Below are 20,513 nucleotides of genomic sequence, written 5' to 3'. Positions count from 1 at the left end.
CTCTCTCTCTCTTTTTGCTGAGACTAGGTTTCTTCACATATTCTGACTGTCCTAGAACTCACTCTCTCACTCTGTAGATGAGGCTGGCCTTGAACTCAGAGATATCCTTCTGCCTCTCTGCCTTCCAGTGGTGGGGTTAAAGACATGAGATTAAAGAACAGCCCTCTCTGATCTATTTTTCGGAGAAAACTGAGGGCCAGAGAGATTGCATGATTTGCCCAAGGCAGAACAGCCTGTGGGAGTGTCAGTGCCAGGAGTCCATCTGTGCTGACATTGTCTTGGGTTGGTGGGGGGATCGGGAGTGGGTAGTGATATGCTTCACCCACACCTGTCTTATCTGTTGTGACTGCTGAGCCACCCATCTATGGAGAAAGGGGAAAGGCTAAAAAGTTCACATTTGATTGAGGTTTGAATTTCCCAGCATGCATCAGTGTTCACTGGTAGAAGGGACTTCACAGAGGAGTCGCTCACATTGTGTGCAGATAGCAGCTTTCAGACTTGGGTCTGGGTCAAAAAGTCTTCAGATCTGGAAGGTAGAGCATCTAGGGCTTGGCCAGGAAGAGTCCTGCCAATTGGTGGTGACTCCCAGAAAGAGCACAAAGTATCTGGCTGGTTGATATTGTTGTTCTTCTTATGGGGTTGCAAACACCTTCAGCTCCTTCAGTCCTTTCTCTAACTCCTCCATTGGGGACCCCGGTCTCAGTTCAATGCTTGGCTGCAAGCATCCGCCACTGTATTTGTCAGGCTCTGGCAGAGCCTCTCAGGAAACAGCTATATCAGGCTCCTGTCAGCATGCACTTCTTGGCATCAGCAATAGTATCTGGGTTTGGTGCCTGTATATGAGATGGATCCCCCAGGTGGGGCAGTCTCTGGATGGCCTTTCCTTCAGTCTCTGCTCCACACTTTGTCTCCATATTTCCTCCTGTGAGTATTTTTGTTCCCCCTTCTAAGAAGAACTAAAGCATCCACACTGGTTTTCCTTCTTCTTGAGTGTCATATGGCCTGTGAATTGTATCTTGGATATTCCAAGCTTTTGGGCTAATATCTACTTATCAGTGAGTACAAACCATGTGTGTTCTTTTGTGTCTGGGTTACCTCACTCAGGATGATATTTTCTAGTTCCATCCATTTTCCTGAGAATTTCATGAAGTCATTGTTTTTGATAGCTGAGTAGTACTCCATTGTGTAAATGTACACATTTTCTGTATCCACTCCTCTGTGGAAGGGCATCTGGGTTCTTTCCAGCTTTTGATTATTATAAATAAGACTGCTATGAACATAGTGGAGCATATGCCATGTTATATGTTGGATCACCATTTGGGTATATGCCCAGGAGTGGTATAGCTGGGTCCTCAGGCAGTACTATGTCCAATTTTCTGAGGAACCTCCAGACTGACTTCCAGAGAGGTTGTACCAGTCTGCAATCCCACCAACAGTGGAGGAGTGTTCCTCTTTCTCCACATCCTCGCCAGCATCTGCTGTCACCTGAGTTTTTGATCTTAGCCATTCTCACTGGTGTGAGGTGAAATCTCAGGGTTGTTTTGATTTGCATTTCCCTGATGGCTAAGGATGTTGAACATTTCTTTAGGTGTTTCTCAGCCATTCGGCATTCCCCAGCTGTGAATTCTTTGTTTAGCTCTGAACCCCATTTTTTAATAGGGTTATTTGTCTCTCTGTGGTCTAACTTCTTGAGTTCTTTGTATATTTTGGATATAAGCCCTCTATCTGTTGTAGGATTGGTAAAGATCTTTTTCCAATTTGTTGGTTGCCATTTTGTCCTAACCACAGTGTCCTTTGCCTTACAGAAGCTTTGCAGTTTTATGAGATCCCATTTGTCGATTCTTGATCTTGGAGCATAAACCATTGGTGTTCTGTTCAGGAAATTTTCTCCTGTGCCCATGTGTTCCAGATGCTTCCCTAGTTTTTCTTCTATTAGTTTTAGTGTATACGGCTTTATGTGGAGGTCATTGATCCACTTGGACATGAGCTTTGTATAAGGAGATAAGAATGGATCAATTTGCATTCTTCTACATGTTGACCACCAGTTGAACCAGCACCATTTGTTGAAAATACTATCTTTTTCCACTGGATGGTTTTGGCTCCTTTGTCAAAGATCAAGTGACCATAGGTGTGTGGGTTCATTTCTGGGTCTTCAATTCTATTCCATTGGTCTATCTGTCTGTCTCTGTACCAATACCATGCAGTTTTTATCACTATTGCTCTGTAATACAGCTTGAGGTTAGGGATTGTGATTCCCCCAAAAGTTCTTTTTATTGCTGAGAATAGTTTTCGCTATCCTGGGTTTTTTGTTATTCCAAATGAACTTGCAAATTGCTCTTTCTCACTTTGTGAAGAATTGATTTGGAATTTTGATGGGGATTGCATGAAATCTGTATATTGCTTTTGTCGAGATGGCCATTTTTACTATATTAATCCTGACAATCCACGAACATGGGAGATCTTTCCATCTACTGAGATCTTCTTCAAAGTCTTTCTTCAGAGACTTGAAGTTCTTGTCATACAGATCTTTCACTTGGTTAGAGTCACACTAAGGTATTTTATACTATTTGTGACTATTGGAAAGGCTGTCATTCCTGGATACCTCAACACACTGGAAAAGAAAGATTCTGATTTAAAATCATGATGATGATACAGGACTTTAAGAAGGACATGAACAACAATACAGGACAACACAGGTAAACAGGTAGAAGCCCTTAAAGAGAAAACACAAAAAATCCCTTAAAGAATTGTAGGAAAACACAACCAAACAGGTGAAGGAATTGAACAAAACCATCCAGGATCTAAAAATGGAAGAAGAAATGATAAAGAAATCACAAAGGGAGACAACCCTAGAGATAGAAAACCTAGGAAAGAGATCAGGAGTCATAGATGTAAGCATCACCAACAGAATACAAGACATAGAAGAGAGAATCTCAGGGGCAGAAGATTCCATAGAAAACATTGACACAACAGTCAAAGAGAATGCAAAACACAAAAAGATTCACTGAAAACATTCAAAAACACCGAAAACATTCAGGAAATCAAGGACACAATGAGAAGATCAAACCTAAGGATAATAGAGAAGAGAGTGATGATTCCTACCTTAAAGGGCCAGTAAACATCTTTGACAAAATTATAGAAGAAAACTTCCCTAACCTAAAGAAAGAGATGCCCATAAACCTACAAGAAGCCAAATAGATTGGACCAGAAAAGAAATTCCTCCTGTCATATAATAGTCAAAACACCAAATGCACAAAACAAAGAAAGAATATTAAAAGAAGTAAGGAAAAAAGGTCAAGTAACATATAAAGGTAGACCTATCAGAATTACATCAGACTTCTCACCAGAGACTATGAAAGCCAGAAGATCCTGGGCAGATGTCATGCAGACCCTAAGAGAACACATATGCCACCCCAGGCTACTATATCGAGCAAAACTCTCAATTACCATAGAAGGAGAAACCAAGGTATTCCATCACAAAACCAAATTTACACAATATCTTTCTACAAATCCAGCCCTACAAAGGATAATAGATGGAAAGCTCCAACACAAAGAGGGAAACTACTCTCTAGAAAAAGCAAGAAAGTAATCTTCTTTCAACAACCAAAAAGAAGATAGCCACACAAACATAATTCACCTCGAACAACAAAATTAATAGGAAACAACAGTCATTAGTCCCTAATATCTCTCAACATCAATGGAGTCAATTCACCAATAAAAAGTCATAGACTGACAGACTGGATACATAAACAGGACCCAGCATTTTGCAGCACACAGGAAATGCACCTCATTCTGGTTTCTGGATGGAGGCTCTCTTATTCTTTCTACTGCTATCACCTGAGACTAAACATGAAAGAGAAAGGAGTTTAAATTGACACATGATTTGAAAGGCAAGCATATGGTCCGGAAGAGAGCTTCCTGCTTCTTCAACCCATGGCAGGTGGCTGTGTACATGCTTGTTAAGTTTTGGTCTTGCTCTCTGTTGTAATGCTAAGTGTGAGTATCCAAGACTGGAGTGTGGGCTCCCCAAGACCAAGGTCTGCGTGTAAACCCAATGACTCTTCCCCCCAAGTTATTTCTGATTGTTAATAAAGAAGCCAACAGCCAATAGGTGAGCAGAATAGACCTCTTGGGCCTGGAGGTCAGAGGAGAACAAGGAGGAGAAGGAGAAGGAGGAGGAGGAGGAGGAGGAGGAGGAGGAGGAGGAGGAGGAGGAGGAGGAGGAGGAGGAGGAGGAGGAGGAAGATGAGGAATATGAAGATGCCATGGGTTAGAAGTCAAGAAAGGATAGCCATGAAGGCTGGCCAATTGGAATTAAGAGCAGTCCAGACAAGACACAGAAAATAATAACTCAGGGTTATGATAGAAAGGTAGGTTCTAATAGCATAGAGGGTAGATATCTGCCTGGCTCTTGTGCTGTTTAAGGCTTATTATAAATGTAATAATGTGTGTGCCTTTTATCCAGGAACTAAATGGTCAAAGGTGGGGTAGAAACCCTGGACTGGGATTAACATTTTCTCCTACACATGTTCACCTCTCAAGGCAATTCTCCATTCTAGAGAGGACATGTTCTGACAATTACAGGACAGGCATGTACCCCTCTTACCTGCATACAGCTCATGCATTGCAACATCCTTGGCAGTTGTTCAGTGTGAAGTCTGGCAAGATGAGCCACCTAAGGCAGAGCCAAAGGAGGAGTGTGGATGAAGAATGAAGAGGCAGTTGGATAATCTGGAAGAGAAGGTGGTAGCTTAGATGATGGTTGGAATACTGGAGCAGAGGAACAGGACGAGCAGTAGGTGAAGGCTTGGTTAGTGGTTTGCTTTTCTCTACTTTCTCCCCCAAATTTTAAGCCTCATGAGGCCAGAGAGGATTGCTACATCCCTCACCTTGGTATGCAGCAGTTGTTTCTAAAATAAATGTAGGTCAGTGCCCTCTAGTGCCACTTAGCCTAGGATGGCCCCTTTCTTGACACAGATGGCCCACCCAGCTTCATGGCATTTGTTGGTATATGTTTCCTGGAAGTTCCCTACTTGAGCCCTGAGGACACAGACTCTGTTCTTGAGGGGTTCAGATTCTAATTGTGAGAGACCTGGGTTGGAAATCTGGCTTGGCCTTTAATATATTTGTTGGGTTTTGCTTCATAAATGACAGTTTCCAGACTACAATTTAAAACAGCCTAGTGTAGATGATTTTGTGCACCAAGTGGATGGTTCCTCAACTGAGTGGCACCTATTGTTAATGACTATGGTTACTGGGAGTGTCCACAGTGACCTTCTTTAGCAGTGTTGAGTGACTGTTGACCTCAGTTGACAAAATTGTCTTAGTCCTTCACAAGGCCTTGCATTTTTTAATAGGTAAGACTAGCATCCTTACCCAGCATTTAAGTCATTAGAGCAAAAGCTTCTAGAACATTTTATTAATAGAAACATTATGAGAACAGCCTAGATTCAGAGGAGTAGGGAACTAGACTTCACCTTATTGTAAGCAAAGGAAGATGCCTGGGCTTGTTGAACCTGCCACACTGGTGTGAGGTCCAGGGCCCACGCCTTGACCCCTCCACATCTTCACTTACAGCAAACATTTGTTTTGTAGAATTAGTGGTTAGAGAATGAAGGTGCTGTTATATGCAAAATCTGAAGTACCCTTACTGGTCCCTTAGAAAGCAGCTGCTGTCCGGGTGGTGGTGACACATACCTTTAATCTTAGCACCCAGGAGGTAGAGGCAAGTGAATCTCTGTTGTTGTTGTAAAAATATAAAAATAAAACGGTAAAGTTTGGTCTTTTACCCTGCTAGGTCCTACACCTCAGTGCCCCAGATATCTGCTAGATATCTTGGTGGAAACACAGCCCAGCCACACACTTTCTTACACTCAAACCCTCACATAAAAGAACACACAACACGGGCTGGGGATTTAGCTCAGTGGTAGAGCGCTTACCTAGGAAGCGCAAGGCCCTGGGTTCGGTCCCCAGCTCCGAAAAAAAGAACCAAAAAAAAAAAAAAAAAAAAAAAAAAAGAACACACAACACAATAATCTTAGATCCAATTGGTAAGATATAATTGCCCACTTAAACATACAAAGCCCAGTACCATCTATCCCTTGCACCTTTTATTAGCCAGGTCTCCAGCTTCTCCTTCTCCCACAACGACTCCTCGCTTCTCCCCTCTCTCCATCTCCTGTCTCCTCTAACTTTTCTCCCAACTCATCCTCTCTCAGTTCCCCATCGTGTCTTTAAACAGTCCCTTTCCCACTTTTTCCATTACTCACTCTCCCAACTATATCAACTCTTCCATGCTTTAGTTTCTCCTTCTCCCACAACGACTCCTAGCTTCTCCCCTCTCTCCATCTCCTGTCTCCTCTAACTTTTCTCAGTTCCCCATCGTGTGCTTAACCAGTCCCTTTCCCACCTATCTTCATTACTCCTCTCCCAACTATCTCAACTGTTCAATCCTTTTTCCCCCCTGCTCAGGTTCTACTGGCTCAACTGTCACCAACTGTCTTCTCTAACCCTATTCTCTGAATCTAATCCCCCTCTCGCTCCTGACTCCTCCCTCTGCCCAAATCTAGTGCTCTTGCCTTTATTTTACAAATTCAGAGAGAACTCCAAGGCAAACCACAACACTCTGTAAGTTCAAGGGCAGCCTGAAACCCTGTCTAGAAACAACAACCAAAACAAACAAACAAACAAACAAACAAACAAACAAACAGAACAAAAGCAGCCACTGGGAAGGAAACACCATTTTTACTAAAGCAACTGCACTGGGGAGTTGCAGTCTGCCTAGAGAATGAGATTGTAAGATTAATAGTAAATCACATTATTCCATGGGGTTTACAGCAAACACCAGCACTTGTTGTTGAGTTCAAATACCTTGATTTGTAAAGAACCCTGATCTAGTCCTTATGCTCAACCATCTGTATCTGTCTGGGAAGAGAGTAGGCCAGACAGTTCCTGGCCTTCCTCAGCATGTAGCTGTACCCTCCAGTCTTGGCCTGGGAGTCTCCATACCCTTGCCTCCTCCCTCCTTCCCTTCTTCTTCCCTTGTTCCCTGAAGTGCTTGGTTTAAAAGGGTAAGGCACTGTTCCCAACCCCTCTCTTCTTATAAGGCCTGTACTCATTGGAGTTAGATGCCACCATAGTCAAGGGTGACCTTGTCTGATTACATGATTACATCTACAAAGATGCTATTTCTGGGGACTGGAGAGAAGGTTAAGTGGTTAAGCACTGGCTGCTCTTCCAGATGATTCAGATTCAATTCTTAGTACCCACATGGGGGTTCACAGCAATCTGTAACTATAGTGTAGTGGATCTGATGTCCTCTGCTGGTCTGAGAGTACCAGGTATGATACACATGCATCTATCCAAACAAAAGACCCACACATAGTAAATACAATATTTTTCTTTTTTTTTTAAAGATGCTATTTCTAATGAGGTCAGATGCTGACGTTTAGTCGCATGTTAAGCTTTCGAACACAGTTTAACCCAGCATGGAAGGAAAAGCAAAAGCAGATACCGATGGGAGAAAACCACAGGCAAAAAGGCAACACTATGGGGATTTATCCCAGGTGTGAACAATGCTCTCTCAGGGTCTGGGAAGGCGGCCATCAGATTTGAAGGTGGGCAGACCTACATGATCCCTACAAAGCATGGAACTGTGGATCCCAAGGGATGCACCTGTTTGGTACCCACAGGCTCTCTGCTTTTAAAGCACACCTGGTTACCTAGACCCTAGCCAAGTGCTCCATGTGCCCCATCCATCTGCAGGGGAGTACCCTTCTTGCCAACACTCACACACTATTACCCTAACATGGAGCTAGCTGCCTCCATCTGGTTCCTGTTATAACAAAATACTCAAGGTTAGGTGACTCGAAAGGAAATTTCCATTTTGCTCCTAACTCTGGATGGTGAAAGGCTCATGAGTGTGATGCCCGCTCAGCCTTCATTGACTCACACTGCATCTAACATGGCAGCAAGCTTCCTGTCTAGATGGCAATGAAGTAGCTTTCATAACAGACTCAGTTCATAATCGGGGCATAAATGACGGGATGACGGAGGCAGAAAACTAATTTCTTCTGTCCTTCTGGCTGTCCTTCTGGCTGTCCTTCTGGTGATAGGCCAACTCAGTGAGGCTCAGAGGTGGGGTACAGAGGGACAGGAAGGGATCTAATGGGACCTGGCTTCTAGTGAGTCTGTCAGATGGAAAAATGACAGGCTTGAGGGTTATCAGTTTGGCGAAGACTGTTTCAAACAAGTTGAATTGGTTAAGCACACATTGAGCATACAGTGGCAATGTCCCCTGGGCAAGGCTCCTGTACCCCTTGGAGTCTCAGTTCCCCAGCTCACAAAATATAGTAACATACTAGGTAATCTTAAAGACTTATATGGGACTGTATGCAAATCAACTGGGTACCATGCAATGAATCTGTATATTCCTGCTTCTTAGCAACACACACACACACACACACACACACACACACACACACACACACACACACCAAGCTTGGTGTTTTCCAAGCAGAAAAATAAATCAATATTAGATGTGGGGCATGGATCTGGTTTACCCCAAGCTGGAGCTCTCAGGGGCTCTGTTATCTTTTGAGAATTTCTATTTTTTCCAACAGTGTAGTGTCTCAGGTCTTTCCTTACAGTTCTGGCAGGAAAGTATCAGAGAAAAGTCTGATCCATCCATCTGAGCCATGTGACTATCTCAGAACTGGGTCTGGGTCACATGACTTCCTTCTTTCTGAAAGAAGGAAGCTAAAGTCTACAGCCATTCCTCCTGGTCTCCACATGTCTAGGGAAGCTTCTATTTTTAAAAAAAAAAGATTTATTTATTAATATGGGTATATTTTATTAATATGGGTATACTGTCACTCTGTTCAGACAGACCAGAAGAGGACATCGGGTCCCATTACAGATGGTTGTGAGCCACAATGTGGTTGCTGGGATTTGAACTCAGGACCTCTGGAAGAGCAGTCAGTGCTCTTAACCATTAAGCCATCTCTCCAGCCCAGGGAAGCTTCTAAATGGAAGAGATTTAGTTCCTAGTAAAGCTGGGCTGAGGTAAATGCTCTTCCATTCACGTAGTTTATAGTCCTTTATAGCCACCCATGGCAGCCCAAGGACTGGGGGATACTTAGGAGCTCAGAGGTCCTTTGCAAATAAGGCCCTCATTGCAAGCACCCCAAGCTTAGTGCCATTCAGTTTTCTAAGCTTCCTGATGCCATCACTGATCAAGCTGTGAGGTAGACATGGCAGTTTCATTCTGAGGGTCTCTTGAGGTATCTCTGCTGCCCCAGGGTGGGAAGTCACATTATCTGTCCATGGTCCTTCATCTTCCTGAGGGAACGTTCTAGAACCTGTGACCCTCCTCAGTCAATTCAAGAGTACAACAAATCCTGCAGTGCTAGTCAAAAGACTCTGGATGACATCAACTATTAGAAAATTTCCCAACTCCTAGAGTGAATGCCTTTCTCTGCAGCCAGCCTCCTCCTGATTGGAACAGCCCAGGAACTCTCCACCAATGAGCAGCAAGGCTTCTGAACCTGGAACTTTATAGCTTAGCAACCAGCAATCTGGAAGAATGCAGGAATCCATTTGGGGAAAGGGGCAGAAAAACAAGAAGGGAATTAGCTAGCAGGCAAGTAGTGAGGTTGCAAGTTTATTATTAGCTTGGTGGGTGCATTAATCACTGCAAAGTCCAGAGCCAGAGAACTATCTTGGCTTCAACTCTGGGGCTCACGGGTTCCCCACAACATCAAGTGAATGCTCAGGTAGGGATATGAACAGAGCTAAGAGGAGCAGATAGAAAATGCCTAACCGTCACTTAAGAAAAGCTGGACCCCAGCGTCACATACTTCCCTTGTGTTAGACTGCGCCTTTTCATCTTCCACCTTGTGACATCAGCGCGTCCCAGCTGTGTCCCAGGATGACATCAGACAAAAAGGAAGACAGGCAACCCTGGTGGGTATGGAGGGTTTGGTTCAGAATGAGCAGCGATGGTGATTGGTGGGACCCTTTGATAGTTAGAGAGTCATCCGTATGTCACCAGCCAGGAGCTGTAAAGTAGAAGTGGGTATCAAAGATGTGTGTTTGGATGACAAGTTAGCTATTGACAATGGCCCCTCAGACTGACAGGCTAGCCATCGACAATTCAGTTTTGCATTTATATATGTATAGGTCCAAGGTCAGGTCAACTCCCAGAGGCATCCACTTTATTGCTGTTGTTATTTTGTTTTTCAAGACAGGGTTTCTCTCTGTAACATCCCCGGCTGTCCTGAAATTCACTCTGATATCAGGCTGGCCTTGAACTCACAGAAATCCACCTGGCTCTGCCTCCTGTGTGCTGGAATTAAAGGCATGCCCCACCATTCTTGGCTCTCCATCCTACTTTTCAGACAGACTTTTCATCTGGGACTTGGGCTTACTGATCAGCTTTTGCTGTCTGGCCAGGAAACCCCATTCACCTGTCTCTGTATCCCTAGCACTGGGGCATGGTGATGCCCAACTCTTTATGCATTACTAAGGATTGAATTTAGGTCTTCATGTTTGAGCAGAAAGCACTTTACCAGTTGGGCCATCTCCTTAGCTCCAAGATGTTAATAACTAGGTTAGATCAACAGGTCGAAGGAATGGATGGGGTGCTAGGAGTCAAGGATATGAGGAAGGAAGGAAAGAAGTGGCAATAAGGACAAGATCCTAGCCAAGCAGAGTTTCCAGGGAGCCTGGTCCAAGCCCCAGTCCTGCAAAGTCTCCGGTTTATCCTAAAGTAATGGGGAAATGAGAACTTTTGTGGTTTGTACACTGAGTCAAGGTGCTGCTATTTTTAGACTAGAGAAATTACTTCAGCTATTGGACAGCAAGAGATGGGATGGCTATGAGTAAGGGCATTGGAGAGCAGAGGGGACACATGGGTTGTCCATGGTTGTCACAAACAATTGATTTCAATTGGCTTCATCCAGTGTTTGCCTCTTAGAAACTTCCCTTTAGCCATATCCTCATTTATGGAATTGAATGTAAACTGAGCAGCTGATAGTTAAATTGGGCTTTCCCAGTTTAGCATCTGAATTTCCCAGGACCAAAATACCTTGCAGTTCAAGATGAGCAGGCATATGCATACTCTTGCTCCAGGACAAGGGAGCTACTCTTGCAAGGGAGCTACCTTCTAGCCAGGTGTGGGTTCATGCTTATAATCTAGCATTTGGGAGGTAAACACAGGATCTGGAGTTCAAGGTCAGCCTTGGCTACAAAGGAATGTCAAGGCCAGATTGGGTTACATGAACCCTAGCAACACACCCACTCAATAAAAACAAAAACCTGACCTAAAACAAAACTAACAGAAAATAGACCGAGATCATTTCAGGGTTGGGGATGTAGAAATTAGGACACGCTTGGCTAACATGTGAAACCTGGGTTATATCTGCAACACTGCATAACCTAGAGGTGCTGGCATGTATCTTTAACTCCAACAGCACTCTGAAAATGTAATTGGGAGGGTCAGAAATTCAAGGTTATCCCCAGCTATGAAGCAAGTCTGAGGCTAACCTAGGGTACATGATACCATGTCTTTAAAGAAGAAAGTCAGCATCCCTTGTTGCAAGGAGCAATTTCTCCCCAAGGAAATGAGACTGGATGCCGCTCTGAGCATCAGGCAGGCAATTGGACTCTAGAGATGATTGTTTTCCTTTTAAAAGTGAAATTGGATGTAGGGAGACCTTTGGTCTCTTGGTAGCACTCATTTCCTGCTTGATGGGTACACGGGTGACCAGGCATAGAGGGTAGGAACCATGGGCTAACAGGGTGACCCTGAGCAGGAGCGTCTTCCCAGGCCTGCATCTTTCCAGATGAGAACATCGAGTAAAGGTGTTCTGTGTGCTGGTGTGGGTGGCAGGGAGGGCAGAGCTAATGAAAGGCTAGGTTGGTAATGCTGTTGACTCCAAAGGAGCCAGGTTCATCTGATTAAATGGGTGGGAGAGGACAACCAGGCCTCGTAGTTTTCATGGGTGTTTCCAAGACCTTCAAGATCACCTTCACTCCTGAATCTAGTGCCACTAGGTGGACAGGAGGTCCTTATGGGCACTCCTCTCCTGGGATAGATCTATTGTATTATCAAGGTTTAGTGTGTGTGTATGTGTATGTGTGTGTGTGTGTGTGTGTGTGTGTGTGTGTGTGTGTGTGTGTGTGTGAGTTTACAAGTACACAAATGCCATGTGTTATAAGTGGAGATAAAAAGACAACCTTATGTGTCAGTCTTGTATTTCACCTTGTTTGAGAAAGAGGCTCTTTTGTTTTCTTTGGGTGCACCAGGCTAGATAGCCCTCTGTCCCCATTTCCCACAGAAGAAGACTGGGATTGCAGCTGCGTGCTCTGTTTTCAGCTTTATATAAGCTCAGGTCTTCATGCTTGTGGAAGAAGTGCTTTACCCAGTGAACCATCTCCCCATCCCATAAGATGGTCTCTTTATACTCACTTTACAGAAGGCGCTCAGAGAGTGGAAAGGCCCTGCCATTAAGTAGTGGGATCAGAACTGGAACACATGATACGAGGGCTGCCTCACCCCCACTGGCCATGTGCACTCCTTCCTTAGTGACTCTGCAGGAAGGTCCAGAGAGAGAAGGGTGTGGCAAGCAGGTCGTGCTGAGGATGTCCAGCTAGGGAAGGCTCTAAAGAGAACAATGTCACATCCCGACCTGATGCTGGCAGCCTGGCCTGACCCTTGTGTAGGGAGTAGGCTTTTGAATGCTAGTCCTTACTAGTTGTCATGGAGATGGGATGGGATAAGTGAAGATGTACCCTAAGCCTCGCCCTGCAGATGTAGTAGTGGTGTGGGGGAACTGTGATGGCTATCCTTAGTCTTGTCTGCATCAGGAATTCACTAAAACCCAAAAGGCAGGGCACACCTGTAAGGGACTTTTTTTCTTAAATAAATCATTTGAAATGGGAGGACCCACTTCCAATCTGGATCTTTGAGGGGGAAAGATACACCTTTAATCTGGGCCACACCTTCAGCTGGCAGCCTATATAAAGGACATGGAAGAAGGAAGATTTTTGGCTCTTTGCCTGTTTGCTCTCATGGGCAAGTCCATTCCTTCACTGGCATACTTCTTCAGGATTCCAGAGTATACTGAAGACCAGCTGAGATGCCCAGCCTTGGGGACTGAATTTGCTGACTCAGCTAGACCGGATGGCCAGTGAGCCCCAGAGATCCTCCTGCTTCCTCAGCCCAAGCTCTGATGTCATAGGCACATGCTTTTTCCATGACTGCTGAGGATCCAAACTCAGATCCTGATGCTTGTGCAACAAGCCAGCACTTTACCAGCTCAGCCCTCTCTCTCCCTGTTGTTGAAGCTTCAGGCAGACACACAGGCGTGGGGTAACAGGTTGACTTTGATAGTCTTGTTCTGTGTAGATATACACCCTCCAGACTATCCTGAGGCAAATCACAAATGCAAGTGTAAACAAAGGCCAGGCTCCAACAGGAAAATAAAAAAGCTCTGCAGCCCTTACCCTGTGAAATGAACAGTAATGCTTTAATGATAGTGAATCCATGGCTCCCCTTCAATGTTCCCGGGCCTCACAGTGCTTTCCTTACAGTTGGATGAAGTCAGGATCAAGAGAAGGATTCAGTGTTACAACAGGTCATGCTGCTTGCTTCTCCCATAAACTACATACAAGTTCACTCCCCATTTGTATTTTTGAAGAACTTGTGCCATCTTATGGTTAACAGGGGTCTGGATTTTGCTTATTTTGACCCCCATGGCACTCGGATTTGGAAGCTCCTTTAGATTTGTGTCATTTTTATTTTAGTAGTTTTTTCAAGGGTGTTTTCACATGTCATTCAAAGGTGACATCTGGCTTTCCTTCTCCAGAATCCTAGCGGCCTCTGGTCATTGTCTCAACACACACGTTCATTACAGATCACCAAGCAGAGGACACGGAGCTTATGTTTGCCAGGGAAAACATTTCCATAAACACTGTCAGGGTAGGGCTGGGGTGTGAGTCAGTCAGTGGAGAGTATAGCATGTATGAAGCCTGGATCTGATTCCCAATGGTATCTAGTAGAACTATGGGGATGCATAACCTAAGATCCTACTTAGGGTGTGGAGGCTTGAAAGTTCAAGGTTGGAACTGGTAAGACAGTTCAGTGTGTAACATGTTTGCTCCAAAGCCCAAAGGTCTAAGTTTTGGTTCCCAGAACCCATGAAAAAGCCAAGCAGATCCCCTGTAATCCCAGCACTTGGAAGGCACAGTCAAGGGAACCCCAGGGCAAGTCAGGAAGCCAGACCAGAGAGAGAGAGAGAGAGAGAGAGAGAGAGAGAGAGAGAGAGAGAGAGAGAGAGACTCCTCAACTCCTCCGTGTATTTAAGATGGACAGCAGACATCAACCTCAGGTCTCTGCATGTGCATTCCAGTATACATGCACACACACATGTATAACCACACAAACAGAAAGAAGTTCAACGTCAGTCTTGGCTACAGAGTGAGTTTGTGGCCAGTCTGGTCTATAGAGACCCTCTGCTGTGGGAGAGACTGGGCCAGCTTGGCCTTCTGACATATTTGCTGGCCCTGTTCATTACCAACCATGAAATCTTTGGGCCTGCACTAACCTCCAGAACGTTCTCTGCCTATCACATTGGTCAAGATTTGTGAGGCCCACTGTAGAAACCCCAAGTCCACTCAGGGGCACTGAGCATTTGGATTGATGCCAGGAGACCCTCACTCTGTAGCCCAGGTTGTCTTTAAATTCTCAATTCTCTTGCTTCAGCTTCCCAAATGCTTAGACAGGCATGTAGCACCACACTTGGCTAAATGTATCTAATTGTACCTGATTTAGACATAAGTCACCACAAGTGGCTAGCAGCTACCATTTCGGACAGACCCTTTCTAGAAAACTTACTATGTTTGCTTCACATCTGTAAAGCAGAGATCAGTGAGGAATATTTTAGGAGGAAATTGGGTAGATTAGATCATGTATATAAAAGGCCAGCATCGAACAAGTCCTCCATAAAAGGCTTATGTCTATTATCATCAACAGTTTGACACACTTTAGAAAAAGGTTAAAATTCCAAGTCATTCCAGAGAAACTTGTAGAAAATATCCTTCATTTCAGAGTAGTGAAAGTGCGGGCTACAAGGCCTTTACTTCATTACTTAATTCAATCAATTAAGCAATCACTCCGAATAACGTGTTGCTTTAATTTTCCATTTGGAACCATTTGAGGCTGTCTGATTGTCACACAAACATGACCCTGAAAGGCAGAAAAGCCACTGGAGCCCCTGTTCCCTTCAGCCCACTTTTGAAAGCATCTCTGCCATCTCTTGACTAGCAACGGGGGAGGGCATCAAACTGAGGACTCCTTTGAGCAAAACCAAACCTTTCCCATCCTTGGCTTTGATATAGCCCACTGTCTAATGTGCTGAGATTCCTGGCAACTTTACCTGCAGTCAAAATAGGGAGACATTGCTGGGTAGCACGGTCTGGGTGCGGTCCTCCTGCTGTCTGTGGTGTTCCCAGGCTCACTGACTTCTGCTGCTTTACTGGTTTACTGCTGTAAATTTCATTTCCCCTAGAAACTTGGCATCTGAGGTGTCAGCCTGGGAACATATTTGTTTGTGTAAAATTTTAAAAAATATGTTTTGACCATATTTAAGTCCTAACTACACCAAAGAAATAAATAGTGGCTGGCACAATGCCACTCACTGGGATACATTTCTGGCTTTCTTCCTTAAACTCTGCTTTTGTTTACATAACCTAAACTCTCAAGATGGCTGAATGGCTGGTCTCAGAAAGCTACAAGGGTCACCTTTGCAGTCATGGCCACCCAGCCACCCAGGCCCACTCTTAAAGTCTACTTACCTCATGAGAATATTGCATCTGTACAGGAGGGATAGGCTGCCAGAAACAGGGACCCTTACATGTTCATCATGAAGGGGCACGTGAATCACACACCCTTTCAGAAGAGCACCATGGAACAGATGCAGAACTTAAAAACGCACAGATCCTCTGATGGAAAAATTCCACTTCTTGGGTCTACACTTACAAGTACTGTGCCAAGGAATGCAAGTGTTATCGCAGCCAAGTCCTGGAGTTAACACAAATGTTGGCCAGTAGGGGACATTACGTATGGTAGGATGCTGGATGTTACTGGAAGAAATGGGCTAGCTCTGAGAGCTGGCTCTTCAGGGTACATAGCCACACCCAAGCCTTCATTACATGAGAAAACCAAGGACCTTGCCCATAAATCTTACATGGATTGGAAAGCCACAAATGGTGGCGCTTTCTTCATATGCCCAAGTGTGGAGGACAGAAGACATCTTTGGGTGTTCCTCAGGTACTGGTCCTCTTGTTCTTTTCAGACAGTCACTGACTCAGAACTCTCCAATTAGACTAGACTGGCTAGCCAGCAAGATTGCCTATCCAGTACTGGGACTGCAGGCATGTGCACACACCCAGCTTTTTACATGGGTTCTTGGAAATGAATATGGGTCCTTGAACTTGGAAAGGGAGCACAATATCAACTGAGCCATCTCCCCAGTTTGGTGGCTACATCTTAGAAGATGGGGTTCAAGTTAGAGAATTTCATCGTGTGTGTGTGTGTGTGTGTGTGTGTGTGTGTGTGTGTGTGTGAATGTGCACATGCATGTGCTCTGTGCACACACCACAGCACACATGTGGAGATCAGAAGACAACCTGTGGGGGTCAGCCCTCTCCTTCCACCATCTGAATCCCAGGGATCAAACTCAGATCATCAGACTTGGTGGCAAGCACCTTTACCCACTAAGCCCTCTCGCCAGTCCCTCTGTTCTCTTCTGTAGTATCTTTTTTTCTTTTCTAGCCATAAAGGTTACATTATTTTTAACACCTGGTATAATTTAAAGCATTAAATGGTGTATTAAAAAGTCATTTCTGGCCAGGTACGGTACCAAATGCCCATAATCCCAACACTTAGGCGGCTGAGGCCAACCTGAGTTACAACAGGAAGACTTTGCATCAGTGAGGGGTGGTGAGAATGGAGAGAGGATCTGGAGGAGGGGAAAGGTTAAGTAATGGGCAAAAGCTCATTTCTCCATTTTAGCTGAAAGAGTGTAATATACTAACTCTCCTTTACCACATGCCTATTGGGCTCAGCTGGCATCTGGGAAGGGCTACAGCTGTCTGGCAGGTACCATGCAGTGTGTGCCCCGTCTGTGGGGCCTTATGTATCTCACTTAACAGCCACCCTTCTGCTCTCCCCAGTCCCTGCCTGACCCTTTCTCCACCACCTTCGAGACAAAGGAGCTGACATAGCACCCTAACACTTAGATTCCAAAGCACTGAGTGGAGAAGAGAGGAGTGTGGGCTAGTAGAGTCTGGCCCTTGAGAAAGATAATGGTCTTCTGTTCTGAGCTAGACCACATTTACACCTCTGTTCCTAAGACTGCAGTCCTGTTCCTCTGGGAATATCTGAACCCACCAGAAGCTAGAGCTAAATGTTGTAAAACAACTGTGGTTCTTCGGAGGAGAGACCTCAGACAAATGATTATTTCTTTTAAGTGCTTATAGCCTCCAGGTTGGATGGGGTCATCTTATTTTGGGGGATTCAAATGATATGGGTTTGCATTTTCACCTACATGCCAGGAGACACCCAACTGTCCTTGGAACAACTCCAGGGATGAGGTGAGGCTTGCTTATGTGTCTCCTAGGTAGCCAAGATTTTACATTCTTGAATCTGCCGCATCTTTTTGTTCTGCTGACACACTGTGCAGACACATGGGGATCTTGCTGGCTCTGTTATTGCACCTCAGATGCCACCTTTGAAAAAGGAACTCTTGTTGTTGTTGTTGCTGCTGCTGCTGCTGTTGTTGTTGTTTTGTTTTCCAAGACAGGGTTTCTCTGTGTAGCCCTGGCTATCCTGGAATTCACTCTGTAGACCAAGCTGGCCTCAAACTCTGAGATCCATTTATGTCTGCATCCCTAGTGCTGGGATTAAAGGCATGCACCACCACTGCTTGATTGAAAAAGGAACTCTTAAGTACTGGTTTCACCCTGAATCCTGTGAGTTACACAGCTGGTTTGACCTCAGCCAGAGCTTTCTCCTGGAGTAGGCTCCAGATTCTGTTCAGCTTTTCTGATCCTCTCCAAATTCCACATACTGAAAGTTTGAGACAAAAGAAAATGTTAGAGTGTTAGAGATGGCTATCAGTAAAGATTATGCCTTACAAACATGATGTCCTGAGATCAGATACTACGGCCTCTGTAAAAAGCTGAGCATGGTGGTGCACCTGTGATCCCACAATGATGAGATGGGAGGCAGCGACAGGTAGTGGATCTCTGGAAGCTCTCAGACCAGTTGGCCTGGCCTGGCATGGTCAAGTTCCAGGCCAATGAGAGTCTCCCAAAGGAGAAGTGAAAGGCACAGGAAGACCCACATGTAATGCTGTCCTCTGTACACGTACACTATGATGAAGGAGAGGCTGGAGAGATCACTCAGTGATTGAGTGTTCACTGCTCTCTCAGGAATGGAGTTCAGATCCCAGTACACACATTGGACAGCTTACAAATGCCTGTGCTCTAGTCTGTATCCTTCCTGGCATCCATAGGCACATCACACACACACACACACACACACACACACACACACACACACACACACACACACACAGAGAGAGAGAGAGAGAGAGAGAGAGAGAGAGAGAGAGAGAGAAAGAGCAATTTTTGTAAGGAATAAGAAAACACTGGCCAAAGAGGCATCATACTCAGAGGAAGGAGGAGGGGGAGAGGCAGAGGAAAGAAGCTAAGGGCTGCCTGCTACTGGTGCGCCTGGACCATGGGTACCTGTTGCTCAAAACAGCATTTCCTCTAACAGAAAACAGAGCCAGAAAAGACAATATAGGACCTACCCTGGAAGTTCTTCAAAATGCAAAGTGCAGCAATCTTAGGACCCAGCAGCTCCACTCCTACCAATCTACCCAAAAGACAGAAAGATGTACCACATGGAAACACACATGGACATTCGCAGCTGCATCGTCCATGATAGGCATGAATAGAAATAACCCACGCGGGCTGGAGAGATGGCTCAGCGGTTAAGAGCACCCGACTACTCTTCCAGAGGTCCTGAGTTCAATTCCCAGCAACCACATGGTGGCTCACAACCATCTGTAAAGATCTGATGCCCTCTTCTGGTGTGTCTGAAGATAGCTACAACTTATATATAATAAATGAATAAATCTTAAAAAAAAAGAAAGAAATAACCCACGCCTATCTACTGACAAACGGACAAGCAGCACACAGCCGCATCCCTGTAACAGAATAGGACTCAGGCACAGAGGGAACGAGTCTTGAGCTGGGGGTGGTGGTGCAAGTTGATAGCACTGGCAACTCAGAAAGTGGAGGCAGGAGGATGAGGTGTTGAAAGGTAGCCTTGGCTATACGAGAGCCTATCTTAAAACAAACAAACAAACAAAGCAAGGAAAAGATGAAGATGGGGAGGAAGGGGAGAGAAGGCAGGTAGAAAGTCAGTCCATCCTGATACTACAACATGGCTATACTTTGAGACCACTGTGCCACATGAAAGGACCACAGGCTGCATGGAAGTAGAGCAGTGCTTATCAGGACAGGGCAGAATGACGGTGATGGGAGGCTCATTCATTCATTTTGATTAATGTTGCATGGCATGACATGAATGAATATACCCAAGGCTGACTGCCACACTTTCAATGTGAATGTTACCCTTTTAAGTTGATCACTCAATAAAACTATTAAAGTCCCTCTCTGTCCTTCTCCTGGGTGCTGGGGTTACAGGCATACACCGCCACATGCTGTGTCTTTACATAGCCAAGGCTAGGCTGAATCTCACAATCTTCCTGTCTCAGCCTCTAGAGAGCTGTTATTCTCTACTTCTCTACTGACTTATTCTCTACACTGTCATGTTTAACAGTCCAGAAACCCTGACCTGTGACCTCCTGTTGGGTCTCAGACCCGCTCAGAATGGAAGGATAAGTGTTTTTAAGTCATACTTAGTTCCTTCCCTTGGAAAAGGCTTCACAGACTCAGTCCTATATAGACCTTTAAATCTGTGTTGTGTTTGAACCTCACAGAGCCTGTTAAACACCAATCCCTGAACAGTGCTGGTGTTGCAGCAGGTTTAGGGCACAGCAGGGAAGATCTCAGGAGACCTGAGTCTCCACCCTCACAGAGCTTTCCAGAAGCCTAGCAGGGTTGCCAGAACTGACCCTGTGTCTGAGGCTGCTTCCCTGGAAAGGGGCAGCTGCTTAGATAGGTTCGGGTCAGGGAAAGAATGGCCTATGATTCACTGAGCTGCTAATCCATGCTAGGGTCTCAAGCTTCACTGGAGAAGGAATCCTTAGCAGCCATGGCCTGTGGCAGACAGGCCCGTGTGAGCAATCAATCTTAAATAGAGTAGCTTTCTCCTGGGGGATTCAACTCCATTACAGAACACTGGACTGGAAGCTAGGGATATAAGTTAGTTGGTAGACTGCTTGCCTAGCTTGAATGGAGATGCCCTGGTTCAAGGC

The 20,513-nt window shown here is 45.0% G+C and overlaps 2 long non-coding RNA genes across 12 annotated transcripts in view; one reads left to right on the top strand and one right to left on the bottom strand.

Annotated features, from left to right (window-relative positions):
• LOC102547286 (uncharacterized) overlaps window positions 1–20,513 on the bottom strand; it is a 38,152-nt gene that overhangs the window by 7,985 nt on the left and 9,654 nt on the right. For 4 of the 11 annotated variants that reach the window (XR_015631386.1, XR_015631383.1, XR_015631385.1 and 1 more), the window contains exons 2-3: window positions 9,858–10,058; window positions 4,607–4,731 (exon numbers count right to left, since the gene is read on the bottom strand). This is a non-coding gene — a long non-coding RNA (uncharacterized LOC102547286). Of the gene's footprint in view, window positions 1–62; window positions 729–4,606; window positions 4,732–5,697; window positions 5,788–5,939; window positions 5,974–6,107; window positions 6,274–9,857; window positions 10,059–13,506; window positions 13,587–15,437; window positions 15,594–20,513 lie in introns of those variants that run through there. The other 7 variants (XR_015631390.1, XR_015631389.1, XR_015631384.1 and 4 more) reach the window with 6 other exon arrangements.
• Window positions 9,591–19,178, top strand: LOC134480737 (uncharacterized). Its single transcript, XR_015631399.1, has 2 exons — window positions 9,591–9,963; window positions 18,845–19,178. It is a non-coding gene; the product is annotated as an uncharacterized LOC134480737 (long non-coding RNA).

The sequence above is a fragment of the Rattus norvegicus genome, chromosome 10 (genome assembly GCF_021556685.1).
Source record: "Rattus norvegicus strain SHRSP/BbbUtx chromosome 10, alternate assembly SHRSP_T2T, whole genome shotgun sequence".
NCBI lineage: Eukaryota > Metazoa > Chordata > Mammalia > Rodentia > Muridae > Rattus > Rattus norvegicus.
The sequence above is the reverse complement of the archived record's forward strand: the minus strand, read 5'-3'. Positions and strand labels throughout refer to the sequence as shown.